Below are 20,586 nucleotides of genomic sequence, written 5' to 3'. Positions count from 1 at the left end.
GGACAAGCGGAGATGTAATGTCCCGAGCTACCACAGTAGAGACAGCTGTTAGTCTCACGTCTACATTGGCGCTCCTTCTTAGTTAGCCCGTGTCGCCCCACTTGCATTGGTTCAGGATCTGGTGGCAAGACCCCTCCACTAATCCCGTGTGGGGAATAACGATCAATACGTTCTGGTTCACTTTCTGAACCGAATGGTAACCGAGTTGCTGATTGATTGGATGGGCCCCACTGCTTCTCCCTCCTTCTCTCTCGGACTCTATTATCTACTCGAATAGATAAAGTGACCAAGCTGTCTAGGTTACTAGGCTCTGGATAGGATATCAGCTCGTCCTTGAGTTGCTCCGACAACCCCTGGTAAAAAGCCGCTTGTAGTGACTCCTCATTCCAACCACTCTCCACAGACAATGTCCTGAACTCGATCATAAAATCTGCCACACTGCGAGCTCCTTGGCGAAGAGTGAACAAACGTTTAGCTGCGTCCTTACCTCGGACTGGATGGTCAAAAAGCTTTCTCATCTCTCCCGTGAACTCCTGGTATGAAGCCATGCAGATCTCCTGTCGTTCCCAAACGGCGGAAGCCCATTCTAGAGCTCTTCCACACAGCAGTTCAATAACAAAGGCTATCCTAGCCTTGTCAGTGGCGTAAGAATGGGGCTGCAGATCAAACACTAACCCACACTGCATAAGAAACGAACGGCATCTTCCCAAATCCCCTTCATATTTATCAGGCGTCGGTACCTTGGGTTCACGGAAGGAAACCGCACCAGACATGGCAGGTGAGATGGGTGAAACAGGTGGTGAATGAATCGCCGGCAAACTGAGCTGATCCTGGATTTGTGTCAAGCTAGCAGATAAGTTCTGGATTGCACCCGCTATCTCCTGTAGCGCCGTCTTGTGTTGTCCCAATGTCTTCCCCTGCTGGGTAATGGCATGGCAAACAGAGTCCAGGTCCGCTGGGTTCATCCTTGGCCGGATCTTTCTGTCACGTTCTTTCAAAATCGAACCCAGAAGCAGACCAGGACAAGGAGAGTAAGAAGGTGAGTATTTATTTACAAGTGAATGGGTAGATATATCCAGGTGGCGTAGCGGGCAGCGGTGGTGAGTTGATGGGAGTAAATAGGTGGATCCACTGGGGTAGCGGAATCCTCCGACGACCAGGCGGGAATGGGGTAAATGATCCGGGTGAGTAACTGAAGACAGAACAAACGGAGGTAAGTTTAAGGCAAGCAATACGTAAAAACCAACAAAACAAATTATATCCGACTTGATGCTGATACTATGGCACAACATACTGTTCATGGCTAACGATCCGGCAGGGAATGGATGTCAGGTCCGGGCTTATGAAGAGGAGAGATGATGATCAGGACCAGGTGTGCAGATAGCTGATGGGATACAGGTGCGGGTCATCAGAACTCCCAACTGGCTACATTGCCCGGCAACCAGACAGGGTGCGTTCCAGGACGCCGGAAAAAACACTCCAGGACAGAACACAGGCAAAAAACAGACTCAGTAAACGGGATTCGTGACACTACTGTTCTAATATTCTATCTACTGTTCTATCTACTATTATACTGTTCAGTCTACTGTTAGACTGTTCTATCTACTGTTATATCTACTATTATACTGTTCTGTCTGCTGATCTACTGTTCTATCTACTGTTCTACTGTTCAATCTACTGGTTTTCTGTTCTATCTACTGTTCTACTATTCTATCTACTGTTCTATCTACTATTATACTGTTCAGTCTACTGTTAGACTGTTTTCTGTTATGTCTACTATTCTATCTACTATTATACAGTTCTATCTACTGTTCTATCTACTATTATACTGTTCTGTCTACTGATCTACTGTTCTATCTACTGTTATAATGTTCTGTCTACTGTTCCACTGTTCTATCTACTGTTTTTCTGCTCTATCTACTGTTCTTTCTACTGTTATATTGTTCTGTCTACTGTTCTACTGTTCTATCTAGCGTTCCACTGTTCTGTCTACTGTTCTACTATTCTATCTACTGTTCTATCTACTGTTTTTCTGTTCTATCTACTGTTCGATCTACTGTTATATCTACTGTTATAATGTTCTGTCTGCTGATCTACTGTTCTATCTACTGTTCTACTGTTCTATCTACTATTATACTGTTCCGTCTACTGGTAGACTGTTTTCTGTTATGTCTACTATTCTATCTACTATTATACAGTTCTATCTACTGTTAGACTGTTCTATCTACTATTATACTATTCTGTCTGCTGATCTACTGTTCTATCTACTGTTCTATCTACTGTTATAATGTTCTGTCTGCTGATCTACTGTTCTATCTACTGTTCTACTGTTCTATCTACTATTATACTGTTCCGTCTACTGGTAGACTGTTTTCTGTTATGTCTACTATTCTATCTACTATTATACAGTTCTATCTACTGTTAGACTGTTCTATCTACTATTATACTGTTCTGTCTTCTGATCTACTGTTCTATCTACTGTTATAATGTTCTGTCTACTGTTCCACTGTTCTATCTACTGTTTTTCTGCTCTATCTACTGTTCTTTCTACTGTTATATTGTTCTGTCTAGTGTTCCACTGTTCTGTCTAGTGTTCTACTATTCTATCTACTGTTCTACTTTTCGATCTACTGTTCTACTATTCTATCTACTGTTCTATCTACTATTATACTGTTCTATCTACTGTTAGACTGTTCTATCTATTATTATACTGTTCTGTCTTCTGATCTACTGTTCTATCTACTGTTATAATGTTCTGTCTACTGTTCCACTGTTCTATCTACTGTTTTTCTGCTCTATCTACTGTTCTTTCTACTGTTATATTGTTCTGTCTAGTGTTCCACTGTTCTGTCTAGTGTTCTACTATTCTATCTACTGTTCTACTTTTCGATCTACTGTTCTACTATTCTATCTACTGTTCTATCTATTATTATACTGTTCTGTCTTCTGATCTACTGTTCTATCTACTGTTATAATGTTCTGTCTACTGTTCCACTGTTCTATCTACTGTTTTTCTGCTCTATCTACTGTTCTTTCTACTGTTATATTGTTCTGTCTAGTGTTCCACTGTTCTGTCTAATGTTCTACTATTCTATCTACTGTTCTACTTTTCGATCTACTGTTCTACTATTCTATCTACTGTTCTATCTACTATTATACTGTTCTGTCTACTGATCTACTGTTCTATCTACTGTTATAATGTTCTGTCTACTATTCGACTGTTCTATCTACTGTTTTTCTGCTCTATCTACTGTTCTTTCTACTGTTATATTGTTCTGTCTACTGTTCTACTGTTCTATCTAGTGTTCCACTGTTCTATCTACTGTTTTTCTGTTCTATCTACTGTTCGATCTACTGTTTTTCTGTTCTATCTACTGTTCTATCTACTATTATACTGTTCTGTCTGCTGATCTACTGTTCTATCTACTGTTCTACTGTTCTATCTACTATTATACTGTTCAGTCTACTGTTAGACTGTTTTCTGTTATGTCTACTATTCTATCTACTATTATACAGTTCTATCTACTGTTCTATCTACTATTATACTGTTCTGTCTACTGATCCACTGTTCTATCTACTGTTATAATGTTCTGTCTACTGTTCCACTGTTCTATCTACTGTTTTTCTGCTCTATCTACTGTTCTTTCTACTGTTATATTGTTCTGTCTACTGTTCTATCTAGCGTTCCACTGTTCTGTCTACTGTTCTACTATTCTATCTACTGTTCTATCTACTGTTTTTCTGTTCTATCTACTGTTCGATCTACTGTTTTTCTGTTCTATCTACTGTTCTATCTACTATTATACTGTTCTGTCTGCTGATCTACTGTTCTATCTACTGTTATATCTACTGTTATAATGTTCTGTCTGCTGATCTACTGTTCTATCTACTGTTCTACTGTTCTATCTACTATTATACTGTTCCGTCTACTGGTAGACTGTTTTCTGTTATGTCTACTATTCTATCTACTATTAATACAGTTCTATCTACTGTTAGACTGTTCTATCTACTATTATACTGTTCTGTCTTCTGATCTACTGTTCTATCTACTGTTATAATGTTCTGTCTACTGTTCCACTGTTCTATCTACTGTTTTTCTGCTCTATCTACTGTTCTTTCTACTGTTATATTGTTCTGTCTAGTGTTCCACTGTTCTGTCTAGTGTTCTACTATTCTATCTACTGTTCTACTATTCTATCTACTGTTCTATCTACTATTATACTGTTCTATCTACTGTTAGACTGTTCTATCTACTATTATACTGTTCTGTCTTCTGATCTACTGTTCTATCTATTGTTATAATGTTCTGTCTACTGTTCCACTGTTCTATCTACTGTTTTTCTGCTCTATCTACTGTTCTTTCTACTGTTATATTGTTCTGTCTAGTGTTCCACTGTTCTGTCTAGTGTTCTACTATTCTATCTACTGTTCTACTTTTCGATCTACTGTTCTACTATTCTATCTACTGTTCTATCTACTATTATACTGTTCTGTCTTCTGATCTACTGTTCTATCTACTGTTATAATGTTCTGTCTACTGTTCCACTGTTCTATCTACTGTTTTTCTGCTCTATCTACTGTTCTTTCTACTGTTATATTGTTCTGTCTAGTGTTCCACTGTTCTGTCTAGTGTTCTACTATTCTATCTACTGTTCTACTTTTCGATCTACTGTTCTACTATTCTATCTACTGTTCTATCTACTATTATACTGTTCTATCTACTGTTAGACTGTTCTATCTACTATTATACTGTTCTGTCTTCTGATCTACTGTTCTATCTACTGTTATAATGTTCTGTCTACTGTTCCACTGTTCTATCTACTGTTTTTCTGCTCTATCTACTGTTCTTTCTACTGTTATATTGTTCTGTCTAGTGTTCCACTGTTCTGTCTAGTGTTCTACTATTCTATCTACTGTTCTACTTTTCGATCTACTGTTCTACTATTCTATCTACTATTCTATCTACTATTATACTGTTCTATCTACTGTTAGACTGTTCTATCTACTATTATACTGTTCTGTCTTCTGATCTACTGTTCTATCTACTGTTATAATGTTCTGTCTACTGTTCCACTGTTCTATCTACTGTTTTTCTGCTCTATCTACTGTTCTTTCTACTGTTATATTGTTCTGTCTAGTGTTCCACTGTTCTGTCTAGTGTTCTACTATTCTATCTACTGTTCTACTTTTCGATCTACTGTTCTACTATTCTATCTACTGTTCTATCTACTATTATACTGTTCTGTCTTCTGATCTACTGTTATAATGTTCTGTCTACTGTTCCACTGTTCTATCTACTGTTTTTCTGCTCTATCTACTGTTCTTTCTACTGTTATATTGTTCTGTCTAGTGTTCCACTGTTCTGTCTAGTGTTCTACTATTCTATCTACTGTTCTACTTTTCAATCTACTGTTCTACTATTCTATCTACTGTTCTATCTACTATTATACTGTTCTGTCTACTGATCTACTGTTCTATCTACTGTTATAATGTTCTGTCTACTGTTCCACTGTTCTATCTACTGTTTTTCTGCTCTATCTACTGTTCTTTCTACTGTTATATTGTTCTGTCTACTGTTCTACTGTTCTATCTAGTGTTCCACTGTTCTATCTACTGTTTTTCTGTTCTATCTACTGTTATATCTACTGTTATAATGTTCTGTCTGCTGATCTACTGTTCTATCTACTGTTCTACTGTTCTATCTACTATTATACTGTTCCGTCTACTGGTAGACTGTTTTCTGTGATGTCTACTATTCTATCTACTATTATACAGTTCTATCTACTGTTAGACTGTTCTATCTACTATTATACTGTTCTGTCTTCTGATCTACTGTTCTATCTACTGTTATAATGTTCTGTCTACTGTTCCACTGTTCTATCTACTGTTTTTCTGCTCTATCTACTGTTCTTTCTACTGTTATATTGTTCTGTCTAGTGTTCCACTGTTCTGTCTAGTGTTCTACTATTCTATCTACTGTTCTACTTTTCGATCTACTGTTCTACTATTCTATCTACTGTTCTATCTACTATTATACTGTTCTATCTACTGTTAGACTGTTCTATCTACTATTATACTGTTCTGTCTTCTGATCTACTGTTCTATCTACTGTTATAATGTTCTGTCTACTGTTCCACTGTTCTATCTACTGTTTTTCTGCTCTATCTACTGTTCTTTCTACTGTTATATTGTTCTGTCTAGTGTTCCACTGTTCTGTCTAGTGTTCTACTATTCTATCTACAGTTCTACTTTTCGATCTACTGTTCTACTATTCTATCTACTGTTCTATCTACTATTATACTGTTCTGTCTACTGATCTACTGTTCTATCTACTGTTATAATGTTCTGTCTACTGTTCCACTGTTCTATCTACTGTTTTTCTGCTCTATCTACTGTTCTTTCTACTGTTATATTGTTCTGTCTACTGTTCTACTGTTCTATCTAGTGTTCCACTGTTCTATCTACTGTTTTTCTGTTCTATCTACTGTTATATCTACTGTTATAATGTTCTGTCTGCTGATCTACTGTTCTATCTACTGTTCTATCTACTATTATACTGTTCCGTCTACTGGTAGACTGTTTTCTGTTATGTCTACTATTCTATCTACTATTATACAGTTCTATCTACTGTTAGACTGTTCTATCTACTATTATACTGTTCTGTCTTCTGATCTACTGTTCTATCTACTCTTATAATGTTCTGTCTACTGTTCCACTGTTCTATCTACTGTTTTTCTGCTCTATCTACTGTTCTTTCTACTGTTATATTGTTCTGTCTAGTGTTCCACTGTTCTGTCTAGTGTTCTACTATTCTATCTACTGTTCTACTTTTCGATCTACTGTTCTACTATTCTATCTACTGTTCTATCTACTATTATACTGTTCTATCTACTGTTAGACTGTTCTATCTACTATTATACTGTTCTGTCTTCTGATCTACTGTTCTATCTACTGTTATAATGTTCTGTCTACTGTTCCACTGTTCTATCTACTGTTTTTCTGCTATATCTACTGTTCTTTCTACTGTTATATTGTTCTGTCTAGTGTTCCACTGTTCTGTCTAGTGTTCTACTATTCTATCTACTGTTCTACTTTTCGATCTACTGTTCTACTATTCTATCTACTGTTCTATCTACTATTATACTGTTCTGTCTTCTGATCTACTGTTCTATCTACTGTTATAATGTTCTGTCTACTGTTCCACTGTTCTATCTACTGTTTTTCTGCTCTATCTACTGTTCTTTCTACTGTTATATTGTTCTGTCTAGTGTTCCACTGTTCTGTCTAGTGTTCTACTATTCTATCTACTGTTCTACTTTTCGATCTACTGTTCTACTATTCTATCTACTGTTCTATCTACTATTATACTGTTCTATCTACTGTTAGACTGTTCTATCTACTATTATACTGTTCTGTCTTCTGATCTACTGTTCTATCTACTGTTATAATGTTCTGTCTACTGTTCCACTGTTCTATCTACTGTTTTTCTGCTCTATCTACTGTTCTTTCTACTGTTATATTGTTCTGTCTAGTGTTCCACTGTTCTGTCTAGTGTTCTACTATTCTATCTACAGTTCTACTTTTCGATCTACTGTTCTACTATTCTATCTACTGTTCTATCTACTATTATACTGTTCTGTCTACTGATCTACTGTTCTATCTACTGTTATAATGTTCTGTCTACTGTTCCACTGTTCTATCTACTGTTTTTCTGCTCTATCTACTGTTCTTTCTACTGTTATATTGTTCTGTCTACTGTTCTACTGTTCTATCTAGTGTTCCACTGTTCTATCTACTGTTTTTCTGTTCTATCTACTGTTATATCTACTGTTATAATGTTCTGTCTGCTGATCTACTGTTCTATCTACTGTTCTATCTACTATTATACTGTTCCGTCTACTGGTAGACTGTTTTCTGTTATGTCTACTATTCTATCTACTATTATACAGTTCTATCTACTGTTAGACTGTTCTATCTACTATTATACTGTTCTGTCTTCTGATCTACTGTTCTATCTACTCTTATAATGTTCTGTCTACTGTTCCACTGTTCTATCTACTGTTTTTCTGCTCTATCTACTGTTCTTTCTACTGTTATATTGTTCTGTCTAGTGTTCCACTGTTCTGTCTAGTGTTCTACTATTCTATCTACTGTTCTACTTTTCGATCTACTGTTCTACTATTCTATCTACTGTTCTATCTACTATTATACTGTTCTATCTACTGTTAGACTGTTCTATCTACTATTATACTGTTCTGTCTTCTGATCTACTGTTCTATCTACTGTTATAATGTTCTGTCTACTGTTCCACTGTTCTATCTACTGTTTTTCTGCTATATCTACTGTTCTTTCTACTGTTATATTGTTCTGTCTAGTGTTCCACTGTTCTGTCTAGTGTTCTACTATTCTATCTACTGTTCTACTTTTTCGATCTACTGTTCTACTATTCTATCTACTGTTCTATCTACTATTATACTGTTCTGTCTTCTGATCTACTGTTCTATCTACTGTTATAATGTTCTGTCTACTGTTCCACTGTTCTATCTACTGTTTTTCTGCTCTATCTACTGTTCTTTCTACTGTTATATTGTTCTGTCTAGTGTTCCACTGTTCTGTCTAGTGTTCTACTATTCTATCTACTGTTCTACTTTTCGATCTACTGTTCTACTATTCTATCTACTGTTCTATCTACTATTATACTGTTCTGTCTACTGATCTACTGTTCTATCTACTGTTATAATGTTCTGTCTACTGTTCCACTGTTCTATCTACTGTTTTTCTGCTCTATCTACTGTTCTTTCTACTGTTATATTGTTCTGTCTACTGTTCTACTGTTCTATCTAGTGTTCCACTGTTCTATCTACTGTTTTTCTGTTCTATCTACTGTTCGATCTACTGTTTTTCTGTTCTATCTACTGTTCTATCTACTATTATACTGTTCTGTCTGCTGATCTAGTGTTCTATCTACTGTTCTACTGTTCTATCTACTATTATACTGTTCAGTCTACTGTTAGACTGTTTTCTGTTATGTCTACTATTCTATCTACTATTATACAGTTCTATCTACTGTTCTATCTACTATTATACTGTTCTGTCTACTGATCCACTGTTCTATCTACTGTTATAATGTTCTGTCTACTGTTCCACTGTTCTATCTACTGTTTTTCTGCTCTATCTACTGTTCTTTCTACTGTTATATTGTTCTGTCTACTGTTCTATCTAGTGTTCCACTGTTCTGTCTACTGTTCTACTATTCTATCTACTGTTCGATCTACTGTTTTTCTGTTCTATCTACTGTTTTTCTACTCTATCTACTGTTCTTTCTACTGTTATATTGTTCTGTCTACTGTTCTATCTACTGTTATATCTACTGTTATAATGTTCTGTCTGCTGATCTACTGTTCTATCTACTGTTCTACTGTTCTATCTACTATTATACTGTTCAGTCTACTGTTAGACTGTTTTCTGTTATGTCTACTATTCTATCTACTATTATACAGTTCTATCTACTGTTCTATCTACTATTATACAGTTCTATCTACTGTTAGACTGTTCTATCTACTATTATACTGTTCTGTCTTCTGATCTCCTGTTCTATCTACTGTTCGATCTACTGTTTTTCTGTTCTATCTACTGTTCTACTATTCTATCTACTGGTCTATCTACTATTATACTGTTCAGTCTACTGTTAGACTGTTTTCTGTTATGTCTACTATTCTATCTACTATTATACAGTTCTATCTACTGTTCTATCTACTATTATACAGTTCTATCTACTATTATACAGTTCTATCTACTGTTCTATCTACTATTATACAGTTCTATCTACTGTTATACTGTTCGATCTACTGTTTTTCTGTTCTAACTACTGTTCTATCTACTATTATACTGTTCAGTCTACTATTAGACTGTTTTCTGTTATGTCTACTGTTCTATCTACTATTATACAGTTCTACCTACTGTTAGACTGTTCTATCTACTGTTATATCTACTGTTATAATGTTCTGTCTACTGTTCCACTGTTCTATCTACTGTTTTTCTGCTCTATCTACTGTTCTTTCTACTGTTATATTGTTCTGTCTACTGTTCTACTGTTCTATCGAGTGTTCCACTGTTCTGTCTACTGTTCTACTATTCTATCTACTGTTCTATCTACTGTTTTTCTGTTCTATCTACTGTTCGATCTACTGTTTTTCTGTTCTATCTACTGTTCTAATATTCTATCTACTGTTCTATCTACTATTATACTGTTCAGTCTACTGTTAGACTGTTCTATCTACTGTTATATCTACTATTATACTGTTCTGTCTGCTGATCTACTGTTCTATCTACTGTTCTACTGTTCGATCTACTGTTTTTCTGTTCTATCTACTGTTCGATCTACTGTTCTACTATTCTATCTACTGTTCTATCTACTATTATACTGTTCAGTCTACTGATCTACTGTTCTATCTACTGTTATAATGTTCTGTCTACTGTTCCACTGTTCTATCTACGGTTTTTCTGCTCTATCTACTGTTCTTTCTACTGTTATATTGTTCTGTCTACTGTTCTACTGTTCTATCTACTATTATACTGTTCAGTCTAATGTTAGACTGTTCTATCTACTGTTATATCTACTATTATACTGTTCTGTCTGCTGATCTACTGTTCTATCTACTGTTCTACTGTTCTATCTACTATTATACTGTTCAGTCTACTGTTAGACTGTTTTCTGTTATGTCTACTATTCTATCTACTATTATATCAAATCAAATCAAATGTATTTATATAGCCCTTCGTACATCAGCTGATATCTCAAAGTGTTGTACAGAAACCCAGCCTAAAACCCCAAACAGCAAACAAACTGCAAACAATGCAGGTGTAAAAGCATACAGTTCTATCTACTGTTCTATCTACTATTATACTGTTCTGTCTACTGATCTACTGTTCTATCTACTGTTATAATGTTCTGTCTACTGTTCCACTGTTCTATCTACTATTATACTGTTCTGTCTACTGATCTACTGTTCTATCTACTATTATATACTGTTCTGTCTACTGTTCCACTGGTCTATCTACTGTTCTATCTACTATTATACTGTTCTGTCTACTGTTCCACTGGTCTATCTACTGTTTTTCTGCTCTATCTACTGTTCTTTCTACTGTTATATTGTTCTGTCTACTGTTCTATCTAGTGTTCCACTGTTCTGTCTACTGTTCTACTATTCTATCTACTGTTCTACTGTTCGATCTACTGTTTTTCTGTTCTATCTACTGTTCTATCTACTATTATACTGTTCTGTCTACTGATCTACTGTTCTATCTACTGTTATAATGTTCTGTCCTCTGTTCCACTGTTCTATCTACTGTTTTTCTGCTCTATCTACTGTTCTTTCTACTGTTATATTGTTCTGTCTACTGTTCTATCTAGTGTTCCACTGTTCTGTCTACTGTTCTACTATTCTATCTACTGTTCTATCTACTGTTTTTCTGTTCTATCTACTGTTCTATCTACTGTTTTTCTGTTCTATCTACTGTTCGATCTACTGTTTTTCTGTTCTATCTACTATTATACTGTTCTGTCTGCTGATCTACTGTTCTATCTACTGTTCTATCTACTGTTATAATGTTCTGTCTGCTGATTTACTGTTCTATCTACTGTTCTACTGTTCTATCTACTATTATACTGTTCAGTCTACTGTTAGACTGTTTTCTGTTATGTCTACTATTCTATCTACTATTATACAGTTCTATCTACTGTTCTATCTACTATTATACAGTTCTATCTACTGTTAGACTGTTCTATCTACTATTATACTGTTCTGTCTTCTGATCTACTGTTCTATCTACTGTTCTACTGTTCGATCTACTGTTTTTCTGTTCTATCTACTGTTCGATCTACTGTTTTTCTGTTCTATCTACTGTTCTACTATTCTATCTACTGGTCTATCTACTATTATACTGTTCAGTCTACTGTTAGACTGTTTTCTGTTATGTCTACTATTCTATCTACTATTATACAGTTCTATCTACTGTTCTATCTACTATTATACAGTTCTACCTACTGTTCTATCTACTATTATACAGTTCTACCTACTGTTCTATCTACTATTATACAGTTCTATCTACTGTTCTATCTACTATTATACAGTTCTACCTACTGTTCTATCTACTATTATACAGTTCTATCTACTGTTCTATCTACTATTATACAGTTCTACCTACTGTTAGACTGTTCTATCTACTGTTATATCTACTGTTATAATGTTCTGTCTACTGTTCCACTGTTCTATCTACGGTTTTTCCGCTCTATCTACTGTTCTTTCTACTGTTATATTGTTCTGTCTACTGTTCTACTGTTATATCTAGTGTTCCACTGTTCTGTCTACCGTTCTACTATTCTATCTACTGTTCTATCTACTGTTTTTCTGTTCTATCTACTGTTCGATCTACTGTTTTTCTGTTCTATCTACTGTTCTATCTACTATTATACTGTTCAGTCTACTGTTAGACTGTTCTATCTACTGTTATATCTACTATTATACTGTTCTGTCTGCTGATCTACTGTTCTACTGTTCGATCTACTGTTTTTCTGTTCTATCTACTGTTCGATCTACTGTTCTACTATTCTATCTACTGTTCTATCTACTATTATACTGTTCAGTCTACTGATCTACTGTTCTATCTACTGTTATAATGTTCTGTCTACTGTTCCACTGTTCTATCTACGGTTTTTCTGCTCTATCTACTGTTCTTTCTACTGTTATATTGTTCTGTCTACTGTTCTACTGTTCTATCTAGTGTTCCACTGTTCTGTCTACTGATCTACTATTCTATCTACTGTTCTATCTACTGTTTTTCTGTTCTATCTACTGTTCGATCTACTGTTTTTCTGTTCTATCTACTGCTCTAATATTCTATCTACTGTTCTATCTACTATTATACTGTTCTGTCTACTGTTCTATCTACTATTATACTGTTCTGTCTACTGTTATACTGTTCTATCTACTGTTATATCTACTATTATACTGTTCTGTCTGCTGATCTACTGTTCTATCTACTGTTCTACTGTTCTATCTACTATTATACTGTTCAGTCTACTGTTAGACTGTTTTCTGTTATGTCTACTGTTCTATCTACTATTATACAGTTCTATCTACTGTTAGACTGTTCTATCTACTGTTACATCTACTATTATACTGTTCTGTCTACTGTTCCACTGTTCTATCTACTATTCCACTGTTCTATCTACTGTTCTACTGTTCTATCTACTGTTCTACTGTTCTATCTACTGTTTTTCTGTTCTATATACTGTTCTACCTACTGTTTTCTGTTCTATCTACTGTTTTCCTTTTCTATTTACTGTTCTATATTATACTGTTCTATCGACTGTTATACTGTTCTATCTACTGTTCTACTGTTCTATCTACTATTATACTGTTATTTCTACTGTTCTATCTACCGTTCTATCTAATATTATACAGTTCTATCTACTGTTCTATCTACTATTATACTGTTCTGTCTACTGTTCTACTGTTCGATCTACTGTTTTTCTGTTCTATCTACTTTTCGATCTACTGTTCTACTATTCTATCTACTGTTCTATCTACTATTATACTGTTCTATCTACTATTATACTGTTCAGTCTACTGTTAGACTGTTCTATCTACTGTTATATCTACTATTATACTGTTCTGTCTGCTGATCTACTGTTCTATCTACTGTTCTACTGTTCGATCTACTGTTTTTCTGTTCTATCTACTGTTCGATCTACTGTTCTACTATTCTATCTACTGTTCTATCTACTATTATACTGTTCAGTCTACTGATCTACTGTTCTATCTACTGTTATAATGTTCTGTCTACTGTTCCACTGTTCTATCTACGGTTTTTCTGCTCTATCTACTGTTCGATCTACTGTTTTTCTGTTCTATCTACTATTATACTGTTCTGTCTGCTGATCTACTGTTCTATCTACTGTTCTATCTACTGTTATAATGTTCTGTCTGCTGATTTACTGTTCTATCTACTGTTCTACTGTTCTATCTACTATTATACTGTTCAGTCTACTGTTAGACTGTTTTCTGTTATGTCTACTATTCTATCTACTATTATACAGTTCTATCTACTGTTCTATCTACTATTATACAGTTCTATCTACTGTTAGACTGTTCTATCTACTATTATACTGTTCTGTCTTCTGATCTACTGTTCTATCTACTGTTCTACTGTTCGATCTACTGTTTTTCTGTTCTATCTACTGTTCGATCTACTGTTTTTCTGTTCTATCTACTGTTCTACTATTCTATCTACTGGTCTATCTACTATTATACTGTTCAGTCTACTGTTAGACTGTTTTCTGTTATGTCTACTATTCTATCTACTATTATACAGTTCTATCTACTGTTCTATCTACTATTATACAGTTCTACCTACTGTTCTATCTACTATTATACAGTTCTACCTACTGTTCTATCTACTATTATACAGTTCTATCTACTGTTCTATCTACTATTATACAGTTCTACCTACTGTTCTATCTACTATTATACAGTTCTATCTACTGTTCTATCTACTATTATACAGTTCTACCTACTGTTAGACTGTTCTATCTACTGTTATATCTACTGTTATAATGTTCTGTCTACTGTTCCACTGTTCTATCTACGGTTTTCCGCTCTATCTACTGTTCTTTCTACTGTTATATTGTTCTGTCTACTGTTCTACTGTTATATCTAGTGTTCCACTGTTCTGTCTACCGTTCTACTATTCTATCTACTGTTCTATCTACTGTTTTTCTGTTCTATCTACTGTTCGATCTACTGTTTTTCTGTTCTATCTACTGTTCTATCTACTATTATACTGTTCAGTCTACTGTTAGACTGTTCTATCTACTGTTATATCTACTATTATACTGTTCTGTCTGCTGATCTACTGTTCTACTGTTCGATCTACTGTTTTTCTGTTCTATCTACTGTTCGATCTACTGTTCTACTATTCTATCTACTGTTCTATCTACTATTATACTGTTCAGTCTACTGATCTACTGTTCTATCTACTGTTATAATGTTCTGTCTACTGTTCCACTGTTCTATCTACGGTTTTTCTGCTCTATCTACTGTTCTTTCTACTGTTATATTGTTCTGTCTACTGTTCTACTGTTCTATCTAGTGTTCCACTGTTCTGTCTACTGATCTACTATTCTATCTACTGTTCTATCTACTGTTTTTCTGTTCTATCTACTGTTCGATCTACTGTTTTTCTGTTCTATCTACTGCTCTAATATTCTATCTACTGTTCTATCTACTATTATACTGTTCTGTCTACTGTTCTATCTACTATTATACTGTTCTGTCTACTGTTATACTGTTCTATCTACTGTTATATCTACTATTATACTGTTCTGTCTGCTGATCTACTGTTCTATCTACTGTTCTACTGTTCTATCTACTATTATACTGTTCAGTCTACTGTTAGACTGTTTTCTGTTATGTCTACTGTTCTATCTACTATTATACAGTTCTATCTACTGTTAGACTGTTCTATCTACTGTTACATCTACTATTATACTGTTCTGTCTACTGTTCCACTGTTCTATCTACTATTCCACTGTTCTATCTACTGTTCTACTGTTCTATCTACTGTTCTACTGTTCTATCTACTGTTTTTCTGTTCTATATACTGTTCTACCTACTGTTTTCTGTTCTATCTACTGTTTTCCTTTTCTATTTACTGTTCTATATTATACTGTTCTATCGACTGTTATACTGTTCTATCTACTGTTCTACTGTTCTATCTACTATTATACTGTTATTTCTACTGTTCTATCTACCGTTCTATCTAATATTATACAGTTCTATCTACTGTTCTATCTACTATTATACTGTTCTGTCTACTGTTCTACTGTTCGATCTACTGTTTTTCTGTTCTATCTACTTTTCGATCTACTGTTCTACTATTCTATCTACTGTTCTATCTACTATTATACTGTTCTATCTACTATTATACTGTTCAGTCTACTGTTAGACTGTTCTATCTACTGTTATATCTACTATTATACTGTTCTGTCTGCTGATCTACTGTTCTATCTACTGTTCTACTGTTCGATCTACTGTTTTTCTGTTCTATCTACTGTTCGATCTACTGTTCTACTATTCTATCTACTGTTCTATCTACTATTATACTGTTCAGTCTACTGATCTACTGTTCTATCTACTGTTATAATGTTCTGTCTACTGTTCCACTGTTCTATCTACGGTTTTTCTGCTCTATCTACTGTTCTTTCTACTGTTATATTGTTCTGTCTACTGTTCTACTGTTCTATCTACTATTATACTGTTCAGTCTAATGTTAGACTGTTCTATCTACTGTTATATCTACTATTATACTGTTCTGTCTGCTGATCTACTGTTCTATCTACTGTTCTACTGTTCTATCTACTATTATACTGTTCAGTCTACTGTTAGACTGTTTTCTGTTATGTCTACTATTCTATCTACTATTATATCAAATCAAATCAAATGTATTTATATAGCCCTTCGTACATCAGCTGATATCTCAAAGTGTTGTACAGAAACCCAGCCTAAAACCCCAAACAGCAAACAAACTGCAAACAATGCAGGTGTAAAAGCATACAGTTCTATCTACTGTTCTATCTACTATTATACTGTTCTGTCTACTGATCTACTGTTCTATCTACTGTTATAATGTTCTGTCTACTGTTCCACTGTTCTATCTACTATTATACTGTTCTGTCTACTGATCTACTGTTCTATCTACTATTATACTGTTCTGTCTACTGTTCCACTGGTCTATCTACTGTTCTATCTACTATTATACTGTTCTGTCTACTGTTCCACTGGTCTATCTACTGTTTTTCTGCTCTATCTACTGTTCTTTCTACTGTTATATTGTTCTGTCTACTGTTCTATCTAGTGTTCCACTGTTCTGTCTACTGTTCTACTATTCTATCTACTGTTCTACTGTTCGATCTACTGTTTTTCTGTTCTATCTACTGTTCTATCTACTATTATACTGTTCTGTCTACTGATCTACTGTTCTATCTACTGTTATAATGTTCTGTCCTCTGTTCCACTGTTCTATCTACTGTTTTTCTGCTCTATCTACTGTTCTTTCTACTGTTATATTGTTCTGTCTACTGTTCTATCTAGTGTTCCACTGTTCTGTCTACTGTTCTACTATTCTATCTACTGTTCTATCTACTGTTTTTCTGTTCTATCTACTGTTCTATCTACTGTTTTTCTGTTCTATCTACTGTTCGATCTACTGTTTTTCTGTTCTATCTACTATTATACTGTTCTGTCTGCTGATCTACTGTTCTATCTACTGTTCTATCTACTGTTATAATGTTCTGTCTGCTGATTTACTGTTCTATCTACTGTTCTACTGTTCTATCTACTATTATACTGTTCAGTCTACTGTTAGACTGTTTTCTGTTATGTCTACTATTCTATCTACTATTATACAGTTCTATCTACTGTTCTATCTACTATTATACAGTTCTATCTACTGTTAGACTGTTCTATCTACTATTATACTGTTCTGTCTTCTGATCTACTGTTCTATCTACTGTTCTACTGTTCGATCTACTGTTTTTCTGTTCTATCTACTGTTCGATCTACTGTTTTTCTGTTCTATCTACTGTTCTACTATTCTATCTACTGGTCTATCTACTATTATACTGTTCAGTCTACTGTTAGACTGTTTTCTGTTATGTCTACTATTCTATCTACTATTATACAGTTCTATCTACTGTTCTATCTACTATTATACAGTTCTACCTACTGTTCTATCTACTATTATACAGTTCTACCTACTGTTCTATCTACTATTATACAGTTCTATCTACTGTTCTATCTACTATTATACAGTTCTACCTACTGTTCTATCTACTATTATACAGTTCTATCTACTGTTCTATCTACTATTATACAGTTCTACCTACTGTTAGACTGTTCTATCTACTGTTATATCTACTGTTATAATGTTCTGTCTACTGTTCCACTGTTCTATCTACGGTTTTTCCGCTCTATCTACTGTTCTTTCTACTGTTATATTGTTCTGTCTACTGTTCTACTGTTATATCTAGTGTTCCACTGTTCTGTCTACCGTTCTACTATTCTATCTACTGTTCTATCTACTGTTTTTCTGTTCTATCTACTGTTCGATCTACTGTTTTTCTGTTCTATCTACTGTTCTATCTACTATTATACTGTTCAGTCTACTGTTAGACTGTTCTATCTACTGTTATATCTACTATTATACTGTTCTGTCTGCTGATCTACTGTTCTACTGTTCGATCTACTGTTTTTCTGTTCTATCTACTGTTCGATCTACTGTTCTACTATTCTATCTACTGTTCTATCTACTATTATACTGTTCAGTCTACTGATCTACTGTTCTATCTACTGTTATAATGTTCTGTCTACTGTTCCACTGTTCTATCTACGGTTTTTCTGCTCTATCTACTGTTCTTTCTACTGTTATATTGTTCTGTCTACTGTTCTACTGTTCTATCTAGTGTTCCACTGTTCTGTCTACTGATCTACTATTCTATCTACTGTTCTATCTACTGTTTTTCTGTTCTATCTACTGTTCGATCTACTGTTTTTCTGTTCTATCTACTGCTCTAATATTCTATCTACTGTTCTATCTACTATTATACTGTTCTGTCTACTGTTCTATCTACTATTATACTGTTCTGTCTACTGTTATACTGTTCTATCTACTGTTATATCTACTATTATACTGTTCTGTCTGCTGATCTACTGTTCTATCTACTGTTCTACTGTTCTATCTACTATTATACTGTTCAGTCTACTGTTAGACTGTTTTCTGTTATGTCTACTGTTCTATCTACTATTATACAGTTCTATCTACTGTTAGACTGTTCTATCTACTGTTACATCTACTATTATACTGTTCTGTCTACTGTTCCACTGTTCTATCTACTATTCCACTGTTCTATCTACTGTTCTACTGTTCTATCTACTGTTCTACTGTTCTATCTACTGTTTTTCTGTTCTATATACTGTTCTACCTACTGTTTTCTGTTCTATCTACTGTTTTCCTTTTCTATTTACTGTTCTATATTATACTGTTCTATCGACTGTTATACTGTTCTATCTACTGTTCTACTGTTCTATCTACTATTATACTGTTATTTCTACTGTTCTATCTACCGTTCTATCTAATATTATACAGTTCTATCTACTGTTCTATCTACTATTATACTGTTCTGTCTACTGTTCTACTGTTCGATCTACTGTTTTTCTGTTCTATCTACTTTTCGATCTACTGTTCTACTATTCTATCTACTGTTCTATCTACTATTATACTGTTCTGTCTACTGATCTACTGTTCTATCTACTGTTATAATGTTCTGTCTACTGTTCCACTGTTCTATCTACTGTTTTTCTGCTCTTTCTACTGTTCTATCTACTGTTATATTGTTCTGTCTACTGTTCTACTGTTCTATCTAGTGTTCCACTGTTCTGTCTACTGTTCTACTATTCTATCTACTGTTCTATCTACTGTTTTTCATTTCTATCTACTGTTCGATCTACTGTTTTTCTGTTCTATCTACTGTTCTAATATTCTATCTACTGTTCTATCTACTATTATACTGTTCAGTCTACTGTTAGACTGTTTTCTGTTATGTCTACTATTCTATCTACTATTATACAGTTCTATCTACTGTTAGACTGTTCTATCTACTGTTATATCTACTGTTATAATGTTCTGTCTACTGTTCCACTGTTCTATCTACGGTTTTTCTGCTCTATCTACTGTTCTATCTACTATTATACTGTTCAGTCTACTGTTAGACTGTTCTATCTACTGTTATATCTACTATTATACTATTCTGTCTGCTGATCTACTGTTCTATCTACTGTTCTACTGTTCTATCTACTATTATTATCTACTTACCTCCCGAGATGGCATAGCAGTTCAGACGTCTTTTGTCCTCGTCTTGTCGTGTCCTGTATATATATATATATTTACAACTTTTTTCACATACATTTTATTTTTATTTTCCATCAACTCATCTTCAAAACACTCTCCTGCAACCCGCCTCACCAATTTATATTTATAAATAAGTATTATTTACCTCGAATCTGCAATCCTCCAAGAAGCTAGCCAGAAGCTAGCCAGAAACTCAAAGAAGCTAGCCAGAAACTAGCCAGAAGCTAGCCAGGAGCTAGCCAGAAACTAATCAGAAGCTAGTTCAGAAGCTAGTTAGCTTCTTTACTGGCAAATCGTTAGTATTCAGCTAACCACGGTTTGTGGTCATCAGCTATCCTTTAGCTCGAAAATCTATTGCCAGTTTTGTACGGCGCAGCGCGGCTCGGAACGGAACATACCGGACCAATTTTTCTCTCCATGTCCCTGGATTTCAACTGCTCTCTGGCCATTCATTCCCGGATCTCACAGCTAGCTAGCTGCTATCCGTGTGTCTATCTGCTTTCGTCGATTCCGGAGCAAACATAAATTACTCCGGAGCTAGCCAGCTCCGTCAATCACTCCTGAGCTCCGTCAATCACTCCTGGGCTGCAGTCACCTATCCGGACCCGTTTTACTGCC

General features: G+C 34.7%; 1 long non-coding RNA gene across 1 annotated transcript; it reads right to left on the bottom strand.

Moving 5' to 3' along the window:
* Positions 1-320: 320 nt before the first annotated feature.
* On the bottom strand, positions 321-20,055 carry LOC135564278 (uncharacterized). Its single transcript, XR_010460836.1, has 3 exons — positions 19,933-20,055; positions 1,295-1,477; positions 321-1,192 (listed from the first exon to the last, which is right to left on the bottom strand). It is a non-coding gene; the product is annotated as an uncharacterized LOC135564278 (long non-coding RNA).
* Positions 20,056-20,586: the final 531 nt, after the last annotated feature.

Source organism: Oncorhynchus nerka, linkage group LG24 (assembly GCF_034236695.1).
Source record: "Oncorhynchus nerka isolate Pitt River linkage group LG24, Oner_Uvic_2.0, whole genome shotgun sequence".
NCBI lineage: Eukaryota > Metazoa > Chordata > Actinopteri > Salmoniformes > Salmonidae > Oncorhynchus > Oncorhynchus nerka.
This window is presented reverse-complemented; position numbering and strand designations above follow the sequence as displayed.